The sequence below is a fragment of the Triturus cristatus genome, chromosome 1_1, assembly GCF_964204655.1.
Source record: "Triturus cristatus chromosome 1_1, aTriCri1.1, whole genome shotgun sequence".
In the NCBI taxonomy this organism is placed as follows: Eukaryota; Metazoa; Chordata; class Amphibia; order Caudata; family Salamandridae; genus Triturus; species Triturus cristatus.
The window spans coordinates 1,213,394,006-1,213,412,051 of record NC_140579.1 but is presented as its reverse complement, the minus strand read 5'-3'; positions in this window follow the sequence as shown (position 1 = coordinate 1,213,412,051).

The window sequence follows — 18,046 nt, the reverse complement described above, 5'->3', positions numbered from 1 at the left end:
GCAGCTCTGTTGACCTGGTTTCTCTGGCTCTACAGCAGCTCGGCTGACCTGGTTCTCTGGCTCTAGAGTACATCTGCTGACCTGGTTCTCAGGCTCTAGAGCAGCTCTGCTGACCTGGTTATCTGGCTCTAATGCAGCTCTGCTGACCTGGTTTTTAAGCTCTAGAGAAGCTCTACTGACCTGGTTCTCTGGTTTAAGGGGAGCTCTACTGCCCTGGTTCTCTGGCTCTAAAGCAGCTCTGCTGACCTGGTTCCCTGGCTCTAGTGCAGCTCTGCTGACCTGGTTCTCAGGCTCTAGAGCAGCTCGGCTGACCTGGTTCACTGGCTCTAAAACAGCTCTTCTGACATAGTTCTCTGGCTCTAAAGCAGCTCTGCTGACCTGGTTCTCTGGCTCTACAGCAGCTCTGCTGACCTGGTTCTTAGGCTCTAGAGCAGCTCTGCTGGCCTGGTTCTTAGGCTCTAAAGCAGCTCTGCTGACCTGGTTCTCTGGCTCTAAAGCAGCTGTGCTGACCTGGTTCCTAGGCTCTGGAGCAGCTCTGCTGACCTGATTCTCTCGCTCTAAAGCACCTCTGCTGAAATGGTCTCTCTGGCTCTACAGCAGCTCTGCTGACCTGGTTCTCTGTCTCTAAAAAGCAGCTCTGCTGACCTGGTTCTATGGCTCTAAAGCAGCTCTGCTGACCTGGTTCTCTGGCTCTAAAGCAGCTCTGCTGACATTGTTCTCTGGTTCCAGAGCAGCTGTGCTGACCTGGTTCTTAGGCTCTAGAGCAGCTCTACTGACCTGGTTCTCTCCCTCTAAAGCGGCTCTGCTGACCTGGTTTCTCTGGCTCTACTGCAGCTCTGCTGACCTGGTTCTCTGGCTGTAGAGAAGCTCTGCTGACCTGGTTCTTAGCCTCTAGAGCAGCTCTGCTGACCTGGTTCTCTGGCTCTAAAGCAGCTCTGCTGACCTGGTTCTCTCCCTCTAAAGCAGCTCTGCTGACCTGGTTTCTCTGGCTCTACAGCAGCTCAGCTGTCCTGCTTCTCTGGCTCTAGAGCAGCTCTGCTGACCTGGTTCTTAGGCTCTAGAGCAGCTCTGCTGACCTGGTTCTCTCCCTCTAAAGCATCTCTGCTGACCTGGTTTCTCTGGCTCTACGGCAGCTCTGCTGACCTTGTTCTCTGACTCTAAAGCAGCTCTGCTGACCTTGTTTCTCTGGATCTACAGCAGCTCTGCTGACCTGGTTCTCTGGCTCTAAAGCAGCTCTGCTGACCTGGTTCTCTGGTTCTAGACCAGCTGTGCTGACCTGGTTCTTAGGCTCTAGAGTAGCTCTGCTGACCTGGTTCTCTCCCTCTAAAGCAGCTCTGCAGACCCGGTTTCTCTGGCTCTACAGCAGCTCTGCTTACTTGGTTCTCTGGCTCTAGAGCAGCTCTGCTGACCTGGTGGGTCTTAGGCTCTAGAGCAGCTCTGCTGACCTGGTTTTCTGGCTCTAAAGCAGCTCTGCTGACCTGGTTCTCTCTCTCTAAGGCAGCTCTGTTGACCTGGTTTCTCTGGCTCTACAGCAGCTTGGCTGACCTGGTTCTCTGGCTCTAGAGTACATCTGCTGACCTGGTTCTCAGGCTCTAGAGCAGCTCTGCTGACCTGGTTATCTGGCTCTAATGCAGCTCTGCTGACCTGGATTTTAAGCTCTAGAGAAGCTCTACTGACCTGGTTCTCTGGCTCTGCTGACCTGGTTCTCTGGCTCTAAAGCAGCGCTACTGACCTGTTCTATGGCTCTACGGCAGCTCTGCTGACCTGGTTCTCTGGCTCTAAAGCAGCTCTGCTGACCTGGTTCTCTGCCTCTAGAGCAGCTCTGCTGACCTGGTTCTATGGCTCTAAAGCAGCTCTGCCTACCTAGTTCTCTGGCTCTAAAGCAACTCTGCTGACCTGGTTCTCACCCTCTAAAGCAGCACTGCTGACCTGGTTTCTCTGGCTCTACATCAGCTCTGCTTACCTGGTTCTCTGGCTCTAGGGCAGCTGTGCTGACCTGGTTCCTAGGCTCTAGAGCAGCTCTGCTGACCTGGTTCTCTCCCTCTGAAGCAGCTCTGCTGACCTGGTCTCTCTGGCTCTACAGCAGCTCTGCAGACCTGGTTCTATAGCTCTAAAGCAGCTCAGCTGACCTGTTTCTCTGGCTCTAAAGCAGCTCTGCTGACCTGGTTCTCTGGTTCTAGAGCAGCTGTGCTGACCTGGATGTTAGGCTCTAGAGCAGCTCTACTGACCTGGTTCTCTCCCTCTAAAGCGGCTCTGCTGACCTAGTTTCTCTGGCTCTACTGCAGCTCTGCTGACCTGGTTCTCTGGCTGTAGAGCAGCTCTGCTGACCTGGTTCTCTGGCTCTAAAGCAGCTCTACTGACCTAGTTCTCTGGCTCTAAAGCAGCTCTGCTGACCTGGTTCTCTCCCTCTAAAGCAACACTGCTGACCTGGTTTCTCTCCCTCTGAAGCAGCTCTGGTGACCTGGTCTCTCTGGCTCTACAGCAGCTCAGCTGACCTGGTTCTCTGGCCCTAAAGCAGCTCTGCTGACCTGGTTGTCTGGCTCTAAAGCAGCTCTGCTGACCTGGTTCTCTGGTTTTAGAGCAGCTCTGCTGACCTGGTTCTATGGCTCTAAATCAGCTCTGCTGACCTGGTTCTCTGGTTTTAGGGGAGCTCTACTTCCCTGGTTCTCTGGCCCTAGAGCAGCTCTGCTGACCTGTTTCTCAGGCTCTAGAGCAGCTCGGCTGACCTGGTTCTCTGGCTCTAAAACAGCTCTTCTGACATAGTTCTCTGGCTCTAAAGCAGCTCTGCTGATCTGGTTCTCTGGCTCTAGAGCAGCAATGCTGACCTGGTTCTTGGGCTCTAGAGCAGCTCTGCTGGCCTGGTTCTTAGGCTCTAAAGCAGCTCTGCTGACCTGGTTATCTGGCTCTATAGCAGCTGTGCTGACCTGGTTCCTAGGCTCTAGAGCAGCTCTGCTGACCTGGTTCTCTCCCTCTAAAGCAGCTCTGCTGACCTGGTCTCTCTGGCTCTACAGCAGCTCAGCTGACCTGGTTCTCTGGCCCTAAAGCAGCTCTGCTGACCTGGTTGTCTGGCTCTAAAGCAGCTCTGCTGACCTGGTTCTCTGGTTCTAGAGCAGCTGTGCTGTCCTGGTTCTTAGGCTCTAGAGCAGCTCTACTGACCTGGTTGTCTCCCTCTAAAGCGGCTCTGCTGACCTGGTTTCTCTGGCTCTACTGCAGCTCTGCTGACCTGGTTCTCTGGCTGTAGAGAAGCTCTGCTGACCTGGTTCTTAGCCTCTAGAGCAGCTGTGCTGACCTGGTTCTCTGGCTCTAAAGCAGGTCTGCTGACCTGGTTCTCTGGTTCTAGACCAGCTGTGCTGACCTGGTTCTTAGGCTCTAGAGTAGCTCTGCTGACCTGGTTCTCTCCCTCTAAAGCAGCTCTGCAGACCTGGTTTCTCTGGCTCTACAGCAGCTCTGCTTACCTGGTTCTCTGGCTCTAGAGCAGCTCTGCTGACCTGGTTCTTAGGCTCTAGAGCAGCTCTGCTGACCTGGTTTTCGGGCTTTAAAGCAGCTCTGCTGACCTGGTTCTCTCCATCTAAAGCAGCTCTGTTGACCTGGTTTCTCTGGCTCTACAGCAGGTCTGCTTACCTGGTTCTCTGGCTCTATAGCAGCTCTGCTGACCTGGTTCTCTCCCTCTAAAGCAGATCTGTTGACCTGGTTTCTCTGGCTCTACAGCAGCTCGGCTGACCTGGTTCTCTGGCTCTAGAGTACATCTGCTGACCTGGTTCTCAGGCTCTAGAGCAGCTCTGCTGACCTGGTTCTCTGGCTCTAATGCAGCTCTGCTGACCTGGTTTATAAGCTCTAGAGAATCTCTACTGACCTGTTTCTCTGGCTCTACAATGGCTCTGCTGACCTGGTTCTCTGGCTCTAAAGCAGCGCTGCTGACCTGTTCTATGGCTCTACAGCAGCTCTGCTGACCTGGTTCTCTGACTCTAAAGCAGCTCTGCTGACCTGGTTCTCTGCCTCTAGAGCAGCTCTGCTGACCTGGTTCAATGGCTCTAAAGCAGCTCTGCTGACCTAGTTCTCTGGCTTTAAAGCAGCTCTGCTGACCTGGTTCTCTCCCTCTAAAGCAGCACTGCTGACCTGGTTTCTCTGGCTCTAAAGCAGCTCTGCTGACCTGGTTCTATGGCTCTAAAGAAGCTCTGCTGACCTGGTTCTCTGGCTCTAAAGCAGCTCTGCTGACCTGGTTCTCTGGTTCTAGAGCAGCTGTGCTGACCTGGTTATTAGGCTCTAGAGCAGCTCTACTGACCTGGTTCTCTCCCTCTAAAGCGGCTCTGCTGACCTGGTTTCTCTGGCTCTACTGCAGCTCTGCTGACCTGGTTCTCTGGCTGTAGAGAAGCTCTGCTGACCTGGTTCTTAGCCTCTAGAGCAGCTCTGCTGACCCGGTTCTCTGGCTCTAAAGCAGCTCTGCTGACCTAGTTCTCTGGCTCTAAAGCAGCTCTGCTGACCTGGTTCTCTCCCTCTAAAGCAGCACTGCTGACCTGGTTTCTCTGGCTCTAGAGCAGCTCTGCTGACCTGGTTTCACAGGTTCCAGAGCAGGTCTGCTGACCTGGTACTCTGGCTCTATGGCAGCTCTACTGACCTGGTTCTCTGGCTCTAAAGCAGCTCTGCTGACCTGGTTCTATGGCTCTAAATCAGCTCTGCTGACCTGGTTCTCTGGTTTAAGGGGAGCTCTACTGCCCTGGTTCTCTGGCTCTAAAGCAGCTCTGCTGACCTGGTTCCCTGGCTCAAGTGCAGCTCTGCTGACCTGGTTCTCAGGCTCTAGAGCAGCTCAGCTGACCTGGTTCACTGGCTCTAAAACAGCTCTTCTGACATAGTTCTCAGGCTCTAAAGCAGCTCTGCTGACCTGGTTGTCTGGCTCTACAGCAGCTCTGCTGACCTGGTTCTTAGGCTCTAGAGCAGCTCTGCTGGCCTGGTTTTTAGGCTCTAAAGCAGCTCTGCTGACCTGGTTCCTAGGCTCTGGAGCAGCTCTGCTGACCTGATTCTCTCACTCTAAAGCACCTCTGCTGACCTGGTTCTCTGTCTCAAAAAAGCAGCTCTGCTGACCTGGTTCTATGGCTCTAAAGCAGCTCTGCTGACCTGGTTCTCTGGCTCTAAAGCAGCTCTGCTGACATGGTTCTCTGGTTCTAGAGCAGCTGTGCTGACCTGGTTCTTAGGCTCTAGAGCAGCTCTACTGACCTGGTTCTCTCCCTCTAAAGCGGCTCTGCTGACCTGGTTTCTCTGGCTCTACTGCAGCTCTGCTGACCTGGTTCTCTGGCTGTAGAGAAGCTCTGCTGACCTGGTTCTTAGCCTCTAGAGCAGCTCTGCTGACCTGGTTCTCTGGCTCTAAAGCAGCTCTGCTGACCTGGTTCTCTCCCTCTAAAGCAGCTCTGCTGACCTGGTTTCTCTGGCTCTACAGCAACTCAGCTGTCCTGCTTCTCTGGCTCTAGAGCAGCTCTGCTGACCTGGATCTCAGGCTCTAGAGCAGCTCAGCTGACCTGGTTCACTGGCTCTAAAACAACTCTTCTGACATAGTTGTCAGGCTCTTAAGCAGCTCTGCTGACCTGGTTCTCTGGCTCTACAGCAGCTCTGCTGACCTGGTTCTTAGGCTCTAGAGTAGCTCTGCTGGCCTGGTTCTTAGGCTCTAAAGCAGCTCTGCTGACCTGGTTCTCTGGCTCTAAAGCAGCTGTGCTGACCTGGTTCCTAGGCTCTGGAGCAGCTCTGCTGACCTGATTCTCTCGCTCTAAAGCACCTCTGCTGACCTGGTCTCTCTGGCTCTACAGCAGCTCTGCTGACCTGGTTCTCTGTCTCTAAAAAGCAGCTCTGCTGACCTGGCTCTATGGCTCTAAAGCAGCTCTGCTGTCCTGGTTCTCTGGCTCTAAAGCAGCTCTGCTGACATGGTTCTCTGGTTCTAGAGTAGCTGTGCTGACCTGGTTCTTAGGCTCTAGAGCAGCTCTACTGACCTGGTTCTCTCCCTCTAAAGCGGCTCTGCTGACCTGGTTTCTCTGGCTCTACTGCAGCTCTGCTGACCTGGTTCTCTGGCTGTAGAGAAGCTCTGCTGACCTGGTTCTTAGCCTCTAGAGCAGCTCTGCTGACCTGGTTCTCTGGGTCTAAAGCAGCTCTGCTGACCTTGTTCTCTGGCTCTAAAGCAGCTCTGCTGACCTGGTTCTCTCCCTCTAAAGCAGCTCTGCTGACCTGGTTTCTCTGGCTCTACAGCAGCTCAGCTGTCCTGCTTCTCTGGCTCTAGAGCAGCTCTGCTGACCTGGTTCTTAGGCTCTAGAGCAGCTCTGCTGACCTGGCTCTCTCCCTCTGCTGACCTGGTTTCTCTGGCTCTACAGCAGCTCTGCTGATCTTGTTCTCTGACTCCAAAGCTGCTCTGCTGACCTTGTTTCTCTGGCTCTACAGCAGCTCTGCTGACCTGGTTCTCTGGCTCTAAAGCAGCTCTGCTGGCCTGGTTCTCTGGTTCTAGACCAGCTGTGCTGACCTGGTTCTTAGGCTCTAGAGTAGGTCTGCTGACCTGGTTCTCTCCCTCTAAAGCAGCTCTGCAGACCTGGTTTCTCTGGCTCTACAGCAGCTCTGCTTACCTGGTTCTCTGGCTCTAGAGCAGCTCTGCTGACCTGGTTCTTAGGCTCTAGAGCAGCTCTGCTGACCTGGTTTTCTGGCTCTAAAGCAGCTCTGCTGACCTGGTTCTCTCCCTCTAAAGCAGCTCTGTTGACCTGGTTTCTCTGGCTCTACAATATATAAACAATGGGGTGACCCTGTGTCCCTCAGAACCTGGGTAAGCTTATTATAGGAAAACAATGGTTCTGTCGGGTACCCGACAGAACCATTGTTTTCCTATAATAATTCTCTGGCTCTACAGCAGCTCGGCTGACCTAGTTCTCTGGCTCTAGAGCACATCTGCTGACCTGGTTCTCAGGCTCTAGAGCAGCTCTGCTGACCTGGTTATCTGGCTCTAATGCAGCTCTGCTGACCTGGTTTTTAAGCTCTATAGAAGCTCTACTAACCTGGTTCTCTGGCTCTGCGAACCTGGTTCTCTGGCTCTAAAGCAGCTCTGCTGACCTGGTTCTCTCCATCTAAAGGAGCTCTGCTGACCTGGTTTCTCTGGCACTACAGCAGCTTGGCTGACCTGGTTCTCTGGGTCTAGAGCAGCTCTGCTGACCTGGTTCTTAGGCTCTAGAGCAGCTCTGCTGACCTGGTTCTCTGGCTCTAAAACAGCTCTTCTGACATAGTTCTCTGGCTTTAAAGCAGCTCTGCTGACCTGGTTCTCTGGCTCTAAAGCAGGTCTGCTGACCTGGTTCTCTGGTTCTAGACCAGCTGTGCTGACCTGGTTCTTAGGCTCTAGAGTAGCTCTGCTGACCTGGTTCTCTCCCTCTAAAGCAGCTCTGCTGACCTGGTCTCTCTGGCTCTACAGCAGCTCAGCTGACCTGGTTCTCTGGCTCTACAGCAGCTCTGCTGACCTGGTTCTATGGCTCTAAATCAGCTCTGCTGACCTGGTTCTCTGGTTTTAGGGGAGCTCTACTGCCCTGGTTCTCTGGCTCTAAAGCAGCTCTGCTGACCTGGTTCCCTGCCTCTAGAGCAGCTCTGCTGACCTGTTTCTCAGGCTCTAGAGCAGCTCGACTGACCTGGTTCTCTGGCTCTAAAACAGCTCTTCTGACATAGTTCTCTGGCTCTAAAGCGGCTCTGCTGATCTGGTTCTCTGGCTCTAGAGCAGCTCTGCTGACCTGGTTCTTGGGCTCTAGAGCAGCCCTGGTGGCCTGGTTCTTAGGTTCTAAAGCAGCTCTGCTGACCTGGTTCTCTGGCTCTATAGCAGCTGTGCTGACCTGGTTCCCTGCCTCTAGAGCAGCTCTGCTGATTTGTTTCTCAGGCTCTAGAGCAGCTCGACTGACCTGGTTCTCTGGCTCTAAAACAGCTCTTCTGACATAGTTCTCTGGCTCTAAAGCAGCTCTGCTGACCTGGTTCTCTGGTTTTAGGGGAGCTCTACTGCCCTGGTTCTCTGGCTCTAAAGCAGCTCTGCTGACCTGGTTCCCTGCCTCTAGAGCAGCTCTGCTGACCTGTTTCTCAGGATCTAGAGCAGCTCGGCTGACCTGGTTCTCTCCCTCTAAAGCAGCTCTGCTGACCTGGTCTCTCTGGCTCTACAGCAGCTCAGCTGACCTGGTTCTCTGGCTCTAAAGCAGCTCTGCTGACCTGGTTCTATGGCTCTAAAGCATCTCTGCTGACCTGGTTCTCTGGCTCTAAAGCAGCTTTGCTGACCTGGTTCTCTGGTTCTAGAGCAGCTGTGCTGACCTGGTTCTTAGGCTCTAGAGTCTCTCTGCTGACCTGGTTCTCTCCCTCTAAAGCAGCTGTGCTGACCTGGTTCCTAGGCTCTAGAGCAGCTCTGCTGACCTGGTTCCCTCCCTCTAAAGCAGCTCTGCTGACCTGGTCTCTCTGGCTCTACAGCAGCTCAGCTGACCTGGTTCTCTGGCTCTACAGCAGCTCTGCTGACCTGGTTCTCTGGCTCTAAAGTAGCTCTGCTGACCTGGTTCTATGGCTCTAAATCAGCTCTGCTGACCTGGTTCTCTGGTTTTAGGGGAGCTCTACTGCCCTGGTTCTCTGGCTCTAAAGCAGCTCTGCTGACCTGGTTCCCTGCCTCTAGAGCAGCTCTGCTGACCTGTTTCTCAGGCTCTAGAGCAGCTCGACTGACCTGGTTCTCTGACTCTAAAACAGCTCTTCTGACATAGTTCTCTGGCTCTAAAGCAGCTCTGCTGATCTGGTTCTCTGGCTCTAGAGCAGCTCTGCTGACCTGGTTCTTGGGCTCTAGAGCAGCTCTGGTGGCCTGGTTCTTAGGTTCTAAAGCAGCTCTGCTGACCTGGTTCTCTGGCTCTATAGCAGCTGTGCTGACCTGGTTCCCTGCCTCTAGAGCAGCTCTGCTGACCTGTTTCTCAGACTCTAGAGCAGCTCGACTGACCTGGTTCTTGGGCTCTAGAGTAGCTCTGGTGGCCTGGTTCTTAGGTTCTAAAGCAGCTCTTCTGACCTGGTTCTTTGGCTCTATAGCAGCTGTGCTGACCTGGTTCCCTGCCTCTAGAGCAGCTCTGCTGACCTGTTTCTCAGGCTCTAGAGCAGCTCGACTGACCTGGTTCTCTGGCTCTAAAACAGCTCTTCTGACATAGTTCTCTGGCTCTAAAGCAGCTCTGCTGATCTGGTTCTCTGGCTCTAGAGCAGCTCTGCTGACCTGGTTCTTGGGCTCTAGAGCAGCTCTGGTGGCCTGGTTCTTAGGTTCTAAAGCAGCTCTGCTGACCTGGTTCTCTGGCTCTATAGCAGCTGTGCTGACCTGGTTCCCTGCCTCTAGAGCAGCTCTGCTGACCTGTTTCTCAGGCTCTAGAGCAGCTCGACTGACCTGGTTCTCTGGCTCTAAAACAGCTCTTCTGACATAGTTCTCTGGCTCTAAAGCAGCTCTGCTGATCTGGTTCTCTGGCTCTAGAGCAGCTCTGCTGACCTGGTTCTTGGGCTCTAGAGCAGCTCTGGTGGCCTGGTTCTTAGGTTCTAAAGCAGCTCCTCTGACCTGGTTCTCTGGCTCTAAAGCAGCTCTGCTGACCTGTTCGATGGCTGTAAAGCAGCTCTGCTGACCTGGTTCTCTGGCTCTAAAGCAGCTCTACTGACCTGGTTCTCTGCCTCTAGAGCAGCTCTGCTGACCTGGTTCTCTGGCTTTAGAGCAGCTCTGCTTACCTCGTTCTCGGGCTCTGGAGCAGCTCTGCTGACCTGGTTCTCTGGCTCTAAAGCAGCTCTGCTGACCTGGTTCTTTCCCTCTAAAGCAGCACTGCTGACCTGGTTTCTCTGGCTCTACCGCAGCTCAGCTGACCTGGTTCTCTGGCTCTAGAGCAGCTCTGCTGACTTGGTTCTCAGGTTCTAGAGCAGCTCTGCTGACCTGGTTCTCTGGCTCTACAGAAGCTCTGCTGACTTGGTTCTCTGGTTTTAGGGGAGCTCTACTGCCCTGGTTCTCTGGCTCTAAAGCAGCTCTGCTGACCTGGTTCCCTGCCTCTAGAGCAGCTCTGCTGACCTGTTTCTCAGGCTCTAGAGCAGCTCGGCTGACCTGGTTCTCTGGCTCTAAAACAGCACTTCTGACATAGTTCTCTGGCTCTAGAGCAGCTCTGCTGATCTGGTTCTCTGGCTCTAGAGCAGCTCTGCTGACCTGGTTCTTGGGCTCTAGAGCAGCTCTGCTGGCCTGGTTCTTAGGCTCTAGAGCAGCTCTGCTGACCTGGTTCTCTCCCTCTAAAGCAGCTCTGCTGACCTGGTCTCTCTGGCTCTACAGCAGCTCAGTTGACCTGGTTCTCTGGCTCTAAAGCAGCTCTGCTGACCTGGTTCTATGGCTCTAAAGCATCTCTGCTGACCTGGTTCTCTGGCTCTAAAGCAGCTCTGCTGACCTGGTTCCCTGGTTCTAGAGCAGCTGTGCTGACCTGGTTCTTAGGCTCTAGAGTCTCTCTGCTGACCTGGTTCTCTGGCTCTATAGCAGCTGTGCTGACCTGGTTCCTAGGCCCTAGAGCAGCTCCGCTGACCTGGTTCTCTCCCTCTAAAGCAGCTCTGCTGACCTGGTCTCTCTGGCTCTACAGCAGCTCAGCTGACCAGGTTCTCTGGCTCTAAAGCAGCTCTGCTGACCTGGTTCTATGGCTCTAAAGCAGCTCTGCTGACCTGGTTCTCTGGCTCTAAAGCAGCTCTGCTGACCTGGTTCTCTGGTTCTAGAGCAGCTGTGCTGACCTGGTTCTTAGGCTCTAGAGCAGCTCTACTGACCTGGTTGTCTCCCTCCAAAGCGGCTCTGCTGACCTGGTTTCTCTGGCTCTACTGCAGCTCTGCTGACCTGGTTCTCTGGCTGTAGAGAAGCTCTGCTGACCTGGTTCTTAGCCTCTAGAGCAGCTGTACTGACCTGGTTCTCTGGCTCTAAGCAGGTCTGCTGACCTGGTTCTCTGGTTCTAGACCAGCTGTGCTGACCTGGTTCTTAGGCTCTAGAGTAGCTCTGCTGACCTGGTTCTCTCCCTCTAAAGCAGCACTGAAGACCTGGTTTCTCTGGATCTACAGCAGCTCTGCTTACCTGGTTCTCTGGCTCTAGAGCAGCTCTGCTGACCTGGTTTTCTGGCTCTAAAGCAGCTCTGCTGACCTGGTTCTCTCCATCTAAATCAGCTCTGTTGACCTGGTTTCACTGGCTCTACAGCAGGTCTGCTTACCTGGTTCTCTGGCTCCAGAGCAGCTCTGCTGACCTGGTTCTCTCCCTCTAAAGCAGCTCTGTTGACCTGGTTTCTCTGGCTCTACAGCAGCTCGGCTGGCCTGGTTCTCTGGCTCTACCACAGCTCGGCTGACTTGGTTCTCTTGCTCTAGAGCAGCTCTGCTGACCTGGCTCTCAGGTTCTAGAGCAGCTCTGCTGACCTGGTTCTCTTGCTCTACAGAAGCTCTGCTGACTTGGTTCTCTGGCTCTAAAGCAGTTCTGCTGACCTGGTTCTATGGCTCTAAATCAGCTCTGCTGACATGGTTCTCTGGTTTTAGGGGAGCTCTACTGCCCTGGTTCTCTGGCTCTAAACCAGCTCTGCTGACCTGGTGCCCTGCCTCGAGAGCAGCTCTGCAGCTCTGCTGACCTGGTTCTCTGGCTCTACCACAGCTCGGCTGACCTGGTTCTCTTGCTCTAGAGCAGCTCTGCTGACCTGGCTCTCAGGTTCTAGAGCAGCTCTGCTGACCTGGTTCTCTTGCTCTACAGAAGCTCTGCTGACTTGGTTCTCTGGCTCTAAAGCAGTTCTGCTGACCTGGTTCTATGGCTCTAAATCAGCTCTGCTGACATGGTTCTCTGGTTTTAGGGGAGCTCTACTGCCCTGGTTCTCTGGCTCTAAACCAGCTCTGCTGACCTGGTTCCCTGCCTCGAGAGCAGCTCTGCAGCTCTGCTGACCTGGTTCTCAGGCTCTAGAACAGCTCGACTGACCTGGTTCTCTGGTTCTAAAACAGCTCTTCTGACAGAGTTCTCTGACTCTAACGCAGCTCTGCTGACCTGGCTCTCTGGCTCTAGAGCAGCTCTGCTGACCTGGTTCTGAGGCTCTAGAGCAGCTCTGCTGACCTTGTTCTCTGACTCTAAAGCAGCTCTGCTGACCTTGTTTCTCTGGCTCTACAGCTGCTCTGCTGACCTGTTTCTCTGGCTCTAAAGCAGCTCTGCTGACCTGGTTCTCTGGTTCTAGAGCAGCTGTGCTGACCTGGTTGTTAGGCTCTAGAGCAGCTCTACTGACCTGGTTCTCTCCCTCTGAAGCGGCTCTGCTGACCTGGTTTCTCTGGCTCTACTGCAGCTCTGCTGACCTGGTTCTCTGGCTGTGGAGACGCTCTGCTGACCTGGTTCTTAGCCTCTAGAGCAGCTCTGCTGACCTGGTTCTCTGGCTCTAAAGCAGCTCTGCTGACCTAGTTCTCTGGCTCTAAAGCAGCTCTGCTGACCTGGTTCTCAGGTTCTAGAGCAGCTCGGCTGACCTGGTTCTCTGGCTCTACAGCAGCTCTGCTGACCTGGTTCTATGGCTCTAAATCAGCTCTGCTGACCTGATTCTCTGGTTCTAGGGGAGCTCTGCTGCCCTGGTTCTCTGGCTCTAAAGCAGCTCTGCTGACCTGGTTCTCTGCCTCTAGGGCAGCTCTGCTGACCTGGTTCTTAGGCTCTAGAGCAGCTCTGCTGACCTGGGTTTCTGGCTCTAAAGCAGCTCTGCTGACCTGGTTCTCTGGCTCTAAAGCAGCTCTTCTGACCTGGTTCAATGGCTCTAAAGCAGCTCTGCTGACCTAGTTCTCTGGCTTTAAAGCAGCTCTGCTGACCTGGTTCTCTCCCTCTAAAGCAGCTCTGCAGACCTGGTTTCTCTGGCTCTACAGCAGCTCTGCTTACTTGGTTCTCTGGCTCTAGAGCAGCTCTGCTGACCTGGTGGGTCTTAGGCTCTAGAGCAGCTCTGCTGACCTGGTTTTCTGGCTCTAAAGCAGCTCTGCTGACCTGGTTCTCTCTCTCTAAGGCAGCTCTGTTGACCTGGTTTCTCTGGCTCTACAGCAGCTCGGCTGACCTGGTTCTCTGGCTCTAGAGTACATCTGCTGACCTGGTTCTCAGGCTCTAGAGCAGCTCTGCTGACCTGGTTATCTGGCTCTAATGCAGCTCTGCTGACCTGGTTTTTAAGCTCTAGAGAAGCTCTACTGACCTGGTTCTCTGGTTTAAGGGGAGCTCTACTGCCCTGGTTCTCTGGCTCTAAAGCAGCTCTGCTGACCTGGTTCCCTGGCTCTAGTGCAGCTCTGCTGACCTGGTTCTCAGGCTCTAGAGCAGCTCGGCTGACCTGGTTCACTGGCTCTAAAACAGCTCTTCTGACATAGTTCTCTGGCTCTAAAGCAGCTCTGCTGACCTGGTTCTCTGGCTCTACAGCAGCTCTGCTGACCTGGTTCTTAGGCTCTAGAGCAGCTCTGCTGGCCTGGTTCTTAGGCTCTAAAGCAGCTCTGCTGACCTGGTTCTCTGGCTCTAAAGCAGCTGTGCTGACCTGGTTCCTAGGCTCTGGAGCAGCTCTGCTGACCTGATTCTCTCGCTCTAAAGCACCTCTGCTGAAATGGTCTCTCTGGCTCTACAGCAGCTCTGCTGACCTGGTTCTCTGTCTCTAAAAAGCAGCTCTGCTGACCTGGTTCTATGGCTCTAAAGCAGCTCTGCTGACCTGGTTCTCTGGCTCTAAAGCAGCTCTGCTGACATTGTTCTCTGGTTCTAGAGCAGCTGTGCTGACCTGGTTCTTAGGCTCTAGAGCAGCTCTACTGACCTGGTTCTCTCCCTCTAAAGCGGCTCTGCTGACCTGGTTTCTCTGGCTCTACTGCAGCTCTGCTGACCTGGTTCTCTGGCTGTAGAGAAGCTCTGCTGACCTGGTTCTTAGCCTCTAGAGCAGCTCTGCTGACCTGGTTCTCTGGCTCTAAAGCAGCTCTGCTGACCTGGTTCTCTCCCTCTAAAGCAGCTCTGCTGACCTGGTTTCTCTGGCTCTACAGCAGCTCAGCTGTCCTGCTTCTCTGGCTCTAGAGCAGCTCTGCTGACCTGGTTCTTAGGCTCTAGAGCAGCTCTGCTGACCTGGTTCTCTCCCTCTAAAGCATCTCTGCTGACCTGGTTTCTCTGGCTCTACAGCAGCTCTGCTGACCTTGTTCTCTGACTCTAAAGCAGCTCTGCTGACCTTGTTTCTCTGGATCTACAGCAGCTCTGCTGACCTGGTTCTCTGGCTCTAAAGCAGCTCTGCTGACCTGGTTCTCTGGTTCTAGACCAGCTGTGCTGACCTGGTTCTTAGGCTCTAGAGTAGCTCTGCTGACCTGGTTCTCTCCCTCTAAAGCAGCTCTGCAGACCCGGTTTCTCTGGCTCTACAGCAGCTCTGCTTACTTGGTTCTCTGGCTCTAGAGCAGCTCTGCTGACCTGGTGGGTCTTAGGCTCTAGAGCAGCTCTGCTGACCTGGTTTTCTGGCTCTAAAGCAGCTCTGCTGACCTGGTTCTCTCTCTCTAAGGCAGCTCTGTTGACCTGGTTTCTCTGGCTCTACAGCAGCTTGGCTGACCTGGTTCTCTGGCTCTAGAGTACATCTGCTGACCTGGTTCTCAGGCTCTAGAGCAGCTCTGCTGACCTGGTTATCTGGCTCTAATGCAGCTCTGCTGACCTGGTTTTTAAGCTCTAGAGAAGCTCTACTGACCTGGTTCTCTGGCTCTGCTGACCTGGTTCTCTGGCTCTAAAGCAGCGCTACTGACCTGTTCTATGGCTCTACGGCAGCTCTGCTGACCTGGTTCTCTGGCTCTAAAGCAGCTCTGCTGACCTGGTTCTCTGCCTCTAGAGCAGCTCTGCTGACCTGGTTCTATGGCTCTAAAGCAGCTCTGCCTACCTAGTTCTCTGGCTCTAAAGCAACTCTGCTGACCTGGTTCTCACCCTCTAAAGCAGCACTGCTGACCTGGTTTCTCTGGCTCTACATCAGCTCTGCTTACCTGGTTCTCTGGCTCTAGGGCAGCTGTGCTGACCTGGTTCCTAGGCTCTAGAGCAGCTCTGCTGACCTGGTTCTCTCCCTCTGAAGCAGCTCTGCTGACCTGGTCTCTCTGGCTCTACAGCAGCTCTGCAGACCTGGTTCTATAGCTCTAAAGCAGCTCAGCTGACCTGTTTCTCTGGCTCTAAAGCAGCTCTGCTGACCTGGTTCTCTGGTTCTAGAGCAGCTGTGCTGACCTGGATGTTAGGCTCTAGAGCAGCTCTACTGACCTGGTTCTCTCCCTCTAAAGCGGCTCTGCTGACCTAGTTTCTCTGGCTCTACTGCAGCTCTGCTGACCTGGTTCTCTGGCTGTAGAGCAGCTCTGCTGACCTGGTTCTCTGGCTCTAAAGCAGCTCTACTGACCTAGTTCTCTGGCTCTAAAGCAGCTCTGCTGACCTGGTTCTCTCCCTCTAAAGCAACACTGCTGACCTGGTTTCTCTCCCTCTGAAGCAGCTCTGGTGACCTGGTCTCTCTGGCTCTACAGCAGCTCAGCTGACCTGGTTCTCTGGCCCTAAAGCAGCTCTGCTGACCTGGTTGTCTGGCTCTAAAGCAGCTCTGCTGACCTGGTTCTCTGGTTTTAGAGCAGCTCTGCTGACCTGGTTCTATGGCTCTAAATCAGCTCTGCTGACCTGGTTCTCTGGTTTTAGGGGAGCTCTACTTCCCTGGTTCTCTGGCCCTAGAGCAGCTCTGCTGACCTGTTTCTCAGGCTCTAGAGCAGCTCGGCTGACCTGGTTCTCTGGCTCTAAAACAGCTCTTCTGACATAGTTCTCTGGCTCTAAAGCAGCTCTGCTGATCTGGTTCTCTGGCTCTAGAGCAGCAATGCTGACCTGGTTCTTGGGCTCTAGAGCAGCTCTGCTGGCCTGGTTCTTAGGCTCTAAAGCAGCTCTGCTGACCTGGTTATCTGGCTCTATAGCAGCTGTGCTGACCTGGTTCCTAGGCTCTAGAGCAGCTCTGCTGACCTGGTTCTCTCCCTCTAAAGCAGCTCTGCTGACCTGGTCTCTCTGGCTCTACAGCAGCTCAGCTGACCTGGTTCTCTGGCCCTAAAGCAGCTCTGCTGACCTGGTTGTCTGGCTCTAAAGCAGCTCTGCTGACCTGGTTCTCTGGTTCTAGAGCAGCTGTGCTGTCCTGGTTCTTAGGCTCTAGAGCAGCTCTACTGACCTGGTTGTCTCCCTCTAAAGCGGCTCTGCTGACCTGGTTTCTCTGGCTCTACTGCAGCTCTGCTGACCTGGTTCTCTGGCTGTAGAGAAGCTCTGCTGACCTGGTTCTTAGCCTCTAGAGCAGCTGTGCTGACCTGGTTCTCTGGCTCTAAAGCAGGTCTGCTGACCTGGTTCTCTGGTTCTAGACCAGCTGTGCTGACCTGGTTCTTAGGCTCTAGAGTAGCTCTGCTGACCTGGTTCTCTCCCTCTAAAGCAGCTCTGCAGACCTGGTTTCTCTGGCTCTACAGCAGCTCTGCTTACCTGGTTCTCTGGCTCTAGAGCAGCTCTGCTGACCTGGTTCTTAGGCTCTAGAGCAGCTCTGCTGACCTGGTTTTCGGGCTTTAAAGCAGCTCTGCTGACCTGGTTCTCTCCATCTAAAGCAGCTCTGTTGACCTGGTTTCTCTGGCTCTACAGCAGGTCTGCTTACCTGGTTCTCTGGCTCTATAGCAGCTCTGCTGACCTGGTTCTCTCCCTCTAAAGCAGATCTGTTGACCTGGTTTCTCTGGCTCTACAGCAGCTCGGCTGACCTGGTTCTCTGGCTCTAGAGTACATCTGCTGACCTGGTTCTCAGGCTCTAGAGCAGCTCTGCTGACCTGGTTCTCTGGCTCTAATGCAGCTCTGCTGACCTGGTTTATAAGCTCTAGAGAATCTCTACTGACCTGTTTCTCTGGCTCTACAATGGCTCTGCTGACCTGGTTCTCTGGCTCTAAAGCAGCGCTGCTGACCTGTTCTATGGCTCTACAGCAGCTCTGCTGACCTGGTTCTCTGACTCTAAAGCAGCTCTGCTGACCTGGTTCTCTGCCTCTAGAGCAGCTCTGCTGACCTGGTTCAATGGCTCTAAAGCAGCTCTGCTGACCTAGTTCTCTGGCTTTAAAGCAGCTCTGCTGACCTGGTTCTCTCCCTCTAAAGCAGCACTGCTGACCTGGTTTCTCTGGCTCTAAAGCAGCTCTGCTGACCTGGTTCTATGGCTCTAAAGAAGCTCTGCTGACCTGGTTCTCTGGCTCTAAAGCAGCTCTGCTGACCTGGTTCTCTGGTTCTAGAGCAGCTGTGCTGACCTGGTTATTAGGCTCTAGAGCAGCTCTACTGACCTGGTTCTCTCCCTCTAAAGCGGCTCTGCTGACCTGGTTTCTCTGGCTCTACTGCAGCTCTGCTGACCTGGTTCTCTGGCTGTAGAGAAGCTCTGCTGACCTGGTTCTTAGCCTCTAGAGCAGCTCTGCTGACCCGGTTCTCTGGCTCTAAAGCAGCTCTGCTGACCTAGTTCTCTGGCTCTAAAGCAGCTCTGCTGACCTGGTTCTCTCCCTCTAAAGCAGCACTGCTGACCTGGTTTCTCTGGCTCTAGAGCAGCTCTGCTGACCTGGTTTCACAGGTTCCAGAGCAGGTCTGCTGACCTGGTTCTCTGGCTCTATGGCAGCTCTACTGACCTGGTTCTCTGGCTCTAAAGCAGCTCTGCTGACCTGGTTCTATGGCTCTAAATCAGCTCTGCTGACCTGGTTCTCTGGTTTAAGGGGAGCTCTACTGCCCTGGTTCTCTGGCTCTAAAGCAGCTCTGCTGACCTGGTTCCCTGGCTCAAGTGCAGCTCTGCTGACCTGGTTCTCAGGCTCTAGAGCAGCTCAGCTGACCTGGTTCACTGGCTCTAAAACAGCTCTTCTGACATAGTTCTCAGGCTCTAAAGCAGCTCTGCTGACCTGGTTGTCTGGCTCTACAGCAGCTCTGCTGACCTGGTTCTTAGGCTCTAGAGCAGCTCTGCTGGCCTGGTTTTTAGGCTCTAAAGCAGCTCTGCTGACCTGGTTCCTAGGCTCTGGAGCAGCTCTGCTGACCTGATTCTCTCGCTCTAAAGCACCTCTGCTGACCTGG